The sequence below is a fragment of the Panthera onca genome, chromosome B1, assembly GCF_046562875.1.
Source record: "Panthera onca isolate mPanOnc1 chromosome B1, mPanOnc1 haplotype 2, whole genome shotgun sequence".
In the NCBI taxonomy this organism is placed as follows: Eukaryota; Metazoa; Chordata; class Mammalia; order Carnivora; family Felidae; genus Panthera; species Panthera onca.
Window position 1 is genome coordinate 27,887,403 of NC_138342.1, and position 7,932 is coordinate 27,895,334.

Here is a 7,932-nt window from a genome sequence, read left to right on the forward strand (position 1 = left end):
ACTTCTACTCCTCACAAGTTGGCACACCATTTTATAGTTATTCTTTCCCACCCCTTACTAGAGAATTGTCTGACCTTTATCAGGGCATTTTCTGTTTTTTTTTTTTTTTTTTTTTTTTTTTTTTTTTCAATTTCTCCCTCATACCTTGCAGTGTGAATTAGTCCACTTGACTGCAACTATATTTTTCATAGCATTCCGGGAAACTATCCCTAGTATCCTCAAATGATCTTTAATCTGGGCTTCAAAGGTGATTTTTAAATTCAATAATTGCTTTTATTACACCCTATTCTTTTCTTTACATGTTCACTATCATATTGTAAGTGGCTTTGACTACAGCTTTGATTACTTTCTCACTCCCACACTTCCCACAAAAGGTGCTGGCACATGAAAGTGGATTAATAATTATTTGTTCAAGTGGCATCGCTTCTGGACTCTGTGGGTCTTACTCTTTGGACAATTGAGCTTGAGTGGTACATGCAGAGCCCTAATAATAACAAAAATGCTCTTTTGTTTATATAATAAATAGGTTCTTACACAACAAATCTGTTTCATTCCAATTTGCTAACATTCTGATTGTTTGGAACAAATGTAAAATGGCCATTATATTAGAGATCCCCAACTCTGTGATATTCTGGGACTATATAGTTCAGCTTTTACTGAAGAGTATTTTATTTAATATACAAAGGATCAAAGAAATACCTGGCTGCATGCATATCGGCAAATAAAAAGGAAATGATTGGCACAACATAAAAAGGGTAGCATAGATTTGTAAAGTACATGCATGGTCAGAAAGGTGTATCAATTAGCAGAAATGAGTGTATTTCCTTAATTATAAAAATGATAGCTGTTTGGCTAACATAAACTCTCCCAACTTTCACTCATAGTTTCCATATGTACATTTGAGAAGAGGAAAGAACGAGAGATAGGAGAGTTAGGATTAAGACTATTTAAATTCTATTTACATTAAGTAAATGTGATGAGATTTAATTGGAAAACATGTTATATGCACATGTGAACATCTGTGGTAACATGAGCAGTCAAAAAGAACCAGGAAAGACTGACTCACCCTTGTTTTTAGCATTTACCTTGGATATTATTGTCTACACTAGAAGTTAGCTAGGTTTTCTGTTTGGGTCCTCTGAGAAGCAGATGCCAAGAAGAAAGTACTTGGCAAATTACTTCTTGGGGGAAAATGCCGGTGAAAGCAAAAGGGGAAAAGGAGCAGGTTTAGACAGGGAGTTTTCCAAGTCAGGTATCCTCCCTGTGAAAGTATCATGGGAAATAAGGGAGATTGTGGAGGAGAAGCCTGGAGAAGCCTTGGTCTGCAGGGCAGCTCTGAGGAAGTCTCATCCAGGCTGATGGGACTGCAGAGCCAAGATAGCTCATGAGATGGGTCCCACTTTTGGCAGGATTGCTCACACCTTAGTACACCCATGGCTCTCAGTCATCTGCCAGAAGCAGACTGGGCATGATTTTGACATGTGGGCTATGGCAGATCTAACGGTGCAAGAGCTGGAGACCTTTTGAAGGGAGTAGCAGATTCTCACAAAGGGCATCCTCAGTGATGTACCTCCATGAGTGCCAGACCAGAACATCATAAATCTGATATGTTGCAGACTTGTTTCGATCTGTTCAGAATCATCTATTTGTGTACACTTCAGTTTTTCACTCTACATGAATTCGTAAGAAAAAATAAATCTCCCAAGATGCAGTGCAAACAGGTACTAGATGGAAATGGCTGTTGGTACATTGCGGTCTGACCATGACTTCAACAGAGAATTTGCTATATGGGCAGGAATAAAGCAGAAAATTCCTGCATGATCTTCCTGTCATGGGATCTAATATGGAAAGGCCAGTGTCTGTCGGTGATCCTTAACAAAGTCAGAGACTATTTTCATTCCTAGAAGGAGGCAGTCATAACTCAGAGTCAAGAAGAGGCCAGTAGAAGAAAGACCTCAGCTACACACAGCATTTAGAATAAAATCCAAACTTTTCACCTTAAACTGTACTTGCTTTCACTTTCACCTCTTTTTCTGAGCTCATGTTTCATTTTCCACCTAGCTAAGCTGTTGACAATCACTCTGTTTTGTTGTTGTTTTTTTTTTTTTAATTTTCATAAGAAATGGAAGCTCTTTTCTAGACTGGAGACTTTTCCGTAAGTGTCTCCTCTTGTGAAAATACTTTCTAAGACTTTCATAGTTATGTATGTGCATGCTCTTTTTATATAGGACTTTGAAATCCATTAGGGCAGTAATAATATCATTTTTTACATTTATTATATAGTCGTTGTGTAGTAACACCTATTTGTTGAGGGATTATGTAGTAGGCTGATGAATGCTGTGTATATCTCAACGTTTTTGATATGCATCACAAAATTCACAACCCTACCCTCCAGAAAGGTCGTAAAATTTGATATTGCTAGCATCAGCTTATGAGAACACATATCTTCCTCTTCTTCTTAACAATGGATTTTATGGCTTTAAAAAATAGTTGTTCAAATAAGTGAAAATAATATTCATTGTTTTAATTTATATTTTGTTCAATTCTAGGTAGGTTGTATATTATCTCACATGTGCTAACATTTGTATTTCTTCTATGGTAAATTACCTGCTCATTTTTTTCTCCCCCTGCCTTTGTTTTTGTATATATCCAAAAATATACACCAGATAATTTAGATAAAATATATGGTATGTCTATAAAATAAAATTATATGAAACTATAAGAAAGAATGAGTAGATCATTCAGTGACATGGAAAACTATCCTTGACATGTTGAAATAGGACTTAGCTATTATTCAAGAAAAAAAAGATAAACCCATCAACCCACCCTCCCCTAAAAACAGGTTCTTCTGAAATCCTTAAAATATCTAAATGCCTGTGACATATGACTAAATTTCATTAGTATCTAGTGGACGATGCTAAGCCTTCCTTAAATAATTAAAATGAAATGATTTTTTGTGTCCTTGTGGAAAACAAAATTTAAAAAAGCAAAATAGTTCTATATAAAACGACACAAATAAGCAATCACTAGGTTTCTTAAAGCAATAACATGGAAAGTGCTTCGATTTTTCTGGGCCTTGGTTTTTTTTTTTTTTTTGCAACTTTCAAAACCGGTAGGTTCCTTCTGTGATTCTTCTGGTCTCCTGCTCTAATTACTTGTGAAACTTGATCCTGGAATTTTCATTCTCTCACCTTTTCAAAGTAAGTAACTCTTTCTCACGCTTAGTCACCAAATTTGTTGAATCTTTGATAAACTGGGATTAAACACACAGTTCAAACACACACTCTCTCTTTGTCAGAATAAATAAATAAACATTTAAAAAAAGAATCTAACTTCTTTAGATATGTAAAAGTCTGTAGATAAACAAAGGTGATATTTGGAGATTTGTCAGCTTGGCTTCTGCTTATCTCCCATTTGGTTAAGAATTTAGGAGAAGGAATGTTTTGTATAGAAGTCGTTTATGTGACTTGTCATGCATTTCTGCCCAGAGTTGCACATACAAAATCATAGGGAGCTTAGTTGGCTTGTACTGCATATCTAGCCTTGGGATCAGAACTGGCCTCTCTGTTCCTGATGCCAACAGGAATTAACTTGCCTCACCTCCTTGAGCCAGACCTGGCTGGCCCTCTACAATGGATGGGGAAGGAAAGAGGAATATGCAGAGGCCCAGGTTCCCAAGATTGTGTGATTCCATAAGAGAAACAGAAAAACCAACTGGCTTGGGACTGCACTTAGGCAAACTTCATGACTAACACAAGGGTAGTATATATATATATATTTTCCTGGTGAGAATAGCTAGTTGAAAGTGTCACCTGAGGGGAGGACAGTCTGCCTAGGAGCCTCAATGGGGACTCCAGCCGGGCTATTCACTGCTGGGTTTCCCCAGCCAGAAGGTTGGATGTTGTAACTGCCCGATTTGATGTATTAAGGCTTCTTGGCTCTTCTCTATCTCTCTCCCTCTGTATGTTTACTATAATTGTTTAATTCCTTATATTCCCTTTCCCTTATAATGAATAAAGTTTTCCTCCACAAACTGAAAGTGTGGCTATAGTGAATTGTTATTATTCAAAACAGGGAAGGGCATGCTGTTAATTGAATCAAGTTTTGTCCTAACATCTGTTACATTAGTTGTGAATTGTTACAAATAATTGAAGGGATAATATATAGATGGAAGGATTGAAGCTTCTTTCTGTTGTTGCCAGGACAGGTAACTTAGGAATTATTGGCCCCATAGTGAGTATAGTCTTTAAGCATCTTTGATCTGTGTATTCTGCAGGTTTCTGTGTCATAAAATATGATTATTATTTTTAAGTTCTGAGTCTCCGGCATGTGGCACTACAACTAAAATTGCATGGAGTCTGATCTTGCCAACTTGCTACTCATTACAAAACCATTACTTACGGGCTGCTGTCTGTTTGACCATGGACCTGAAGCAAATGCATGGGCTACAAATAACAGACGCGTTTCAATAAAACGTAGGGGCTTAGCAAAAGTGGGACTCTGGATGCCGGCTGTTGCAATTTGACCCCAGCAAGGAAGATGCTGGCCAGGCTGGTAGAGTCCACCTTGGAGACAGACACACATTTCTGAAGGGATTCAGGAAAGGTACCATCCTGATGATGATGGGGCAGGGTGCCGCAGTTTGAATTTGCGCTTTGTAGGCTTATCTTCCCCGGTTTGTGGCAATGATTCTGCTACATCGAAAACCTTGTTTCTTCACGTACAGCCTTTTAGACATGAGAAATGAACAAATATGTGCCCCCTTTTCTGTGTTCTTTGCAAGCAAGCAGTGCTACATCAGCTATGCAAATTCTGTTTCTTTTTTGTCAGGACATTTTGAAGTACCTTGAGGGTCAAGAGAAAGAATTCTAGGGAGATTAGTCCTCCATCTCGAGAGGCATCGTCATACTATATGGTCACACAACATACACACATGAAATGTAATTACTTTTGGCTTCACTATGGCTTGGTATTTTTGTGGCACACGTTAGTTCCATGGTGCAAGAGCAGTATATTTAATGAATCCGCAATTTTAAAAGTGTTGAGTTCTTATTATAAAGGTTGTATGCCCTGTCCTGAGTAAACACACAGAAACAACTCAATAAATTGTATTTAAGGTGCAAAGACTAAAAAGGCAATTTCAAAGGCTTGTAGCGACTTGAGGTTGTTTGTATCTAGGAAACAGGTTTGAAAAAGATATCTATGCCCATGCTTGGGAAAAAAGAGGTCCAGTAGTATGACATTGAAGGATGTCAGTCTCAAAATAGCATAAGGTCACAAAGGAAGTGAACAGGAGCTGTAGGAAGTATAGAACAACCTTCCTGACCAGAATGACTAAATTTGAATTTTTGAAATAAGTTACTGTTTTGTTGGGAATATCAGAAATATCTTAATGCAAAAACCTAGTAGAAGACCAAACAGTCTGCACTAAATTGAGTATTTTACACATGCTGTGTGTTCCTTAAACTCTCAGTCATGCAGCAAAGAAGAAGACAAAGGCCCTATCCTTTAGGATTCTATATTCTCATGTATAAATTCCATAAGTAGAATGGGATTCTGACAAGTTATAAATGAAATGTTTATTGGAACTATAACTGACCAAAGAAAAGAAAAAAAAAAAATAGAAATGAATGGTAAAGGACTGATTAGAATTTGGGATCAATGGCAGTCTCCTTGTAAACATTTATTAGAGCATACTAAGGAGCCATCGCTGGTTGGAAACTGATCATCAGGCTGATATTTCTTAAGATGAACTTTCCCTTAAGCTTGTAATATTCTCAAAACACATTTGCATAAAAAATAAATATAAATAATGGCAGACTACCACTAAGAAATATTGTAATCTTCTTTGAAAATGCTGGCTTTCAGAAAAATATGGAATTGGAATTATCATTATCTCTATAGCCCAGGTTATAGGAGACTTAAATTTTGTGGAGTTTAATTTCCAATTGAAGGAATACCTGTGGTATGACAAGCCCTGTGTAAGTCTCTAAGAACACAACCTTGATGAGACACTTTGGCTGTTCTCAAAGAGCTCAGAGCATTATGGGAGGGTAAAAAGTACACCCAAACTTTCTAACAGTATGTTATATGTTATGATAGAGGTCTAGAGAGGATGCTGTCATGGAGAGTCTTGATTGCATGCATAGTATTTTCTAATTTATTATAAATAAAAGCAGAAGTAGTAGTATGAATATTTGATAACAGGTAAGGTATAGACATGGACAAATCAGACAATTCCTGAGGACACCCTGGGGCAAGCCTGATGCATGTCAACACCGACTGTAAGTCATGGGCTACCGTAATAACTTTTTGTCCGAAAGAGTAAGGTTTTGAGATCAATAGTGGTGAACACGGTAACTATTCTATATAGTGTAACTAAAGGAAATGCTGAGCACAAAGAAGATGAGAGGCAAATATCCATCAGCTGTGAATATTAGGTCTAAATTGACGACACTGACTCCAGCAAGTAGCAGTGTCTTCAAAATTGTGCGGACGTGAGGATCCCATTGTGTTTAAACTCCCGTAATTCAATATGCTAGTGAAAAAGCATAACTCATTGCCAAAATATACTGGCTCACTGCTTTCAGGACATAATATTATTACTTAAAAGAATCCTCAAACTTGAATTATATATTCCCAGTGCATAACTTTTTCAATAAATGTGATTTTGTTATGTCTATAGTCTAAAGTAAATATTACTGAGGATTTTCAAGGGAATAAATGTGAAATAATTTCAACCTTAAGCCAATCACCTGAAACACAAGCATTTTATTTTTATTTCATTTTAGGTTTATTTATTTTTGAGAGAGAGCAAGCAAGGGGAGGGGGTGCAGAGAGAGAGGGAGACACAGAATCCGAAGCAGGTTTTAGGTTCTGAGCTGTCAGCACAGAGCCCAACGTGGGGCTTGAACCCATGAAGCATGAGATCATGACCAGAACCAAAGTCAGATGCTTAACTGACTGAGCCACCCAGGTGCCCTGAAACACAAGCATTTTAAATCTCTACTCATTAATACTTCATCAAGTTTCTCTTGCATCATGTCTTTTTTGAAAACTTTGCTGGTTTGTTTGCTTGTTGACTTTGCTTCATAATGTAGGCGGTGGGTTTTAATGAATGGAGGTTGGATTCATAATCTGACTCACCATGACCAATTTAGTAACTTTAAGTAGTTGCTTGACCAATATATGCTTTAAGTTTCTCCATCTACAAAATAGGGATACTGGCAGCAAACATTAGAAATGTTTTGCTATTAAAAATGATAAGTAAAGACTCAGTGTGTGAAGGTGCATAGTAAGTGTCAAATAGTAGCTAAAAGTTATCCCTAGGACTGTTTTAAAAGACCTTTTTGCAAGGATTTAAAAAATGGAGCTTACCAAAATTATTTGCATTTGTTAACATTTAGTATTTCTTAGGTTTCATTTCTGCAACATAAACAATTGTTATAAGGAAGAAAAAAATCCCTCAAGACTTACCTCTTGAAGGCTTGTTGTGAACGCACCCACACAAAATAATTCTCCTCCCTTAGAAGAGCTTGTGAAGATTAATGAGTTGTTTCTTTGAGTTCAAGTTTTCCACATGCACAGAGTCCACTACGGTGATGTAATTAATTTCACAACACCAGGGTTTTGTCATCCAACATTCCCGTGCCATGCAGCTATGATAAGTATTCTTTAATTAAACCTCAAAATTTGCCAGTGATGTTACTTAGTGCAGCTGGAGTACAAATACACCTCTGTGGACCCAAAGGTTTTAATATGCAGCTGGGAAGCTTGATAATAGAACGTTTACATGAAAGCCTTCTGAGTTGGTGTCCAAAGGTTTTAAAACTTTTCATAAATCCTTATATCGAAGGAAACAAAAATAAGAAGGGGTTTAATGAACTTGCGTTTCTGGTTATAACAGGGGACAACAAGGTACGCTCCCAGGTA

The 7,932-nt window shown here is 37.1% G+C and overlaps 1 long non-coding RNA gene across 1 annotated transcript in view; it reads right to left on the reverse strand.

Annotated features, from left to right (window-relative positions):
* LOC132692625 (uncharacterized) overlaps positions 1-7,560 on the reverse strand; it is an 80,891-nt gene extending 73,331 nt beyond the window's left edge. The window contains exon 1 of the long non-coding RNA XR_009616467.2: positions 7,477-7,560. This is a non-coding gene — a long non-coding RNA (uncharacterized LOC132692625). The remainder of the gene's footprint in view (positions 1-7,476) is intronic.
* Positions 7,561-7,932: the final 372 nt, after the last annotated feature.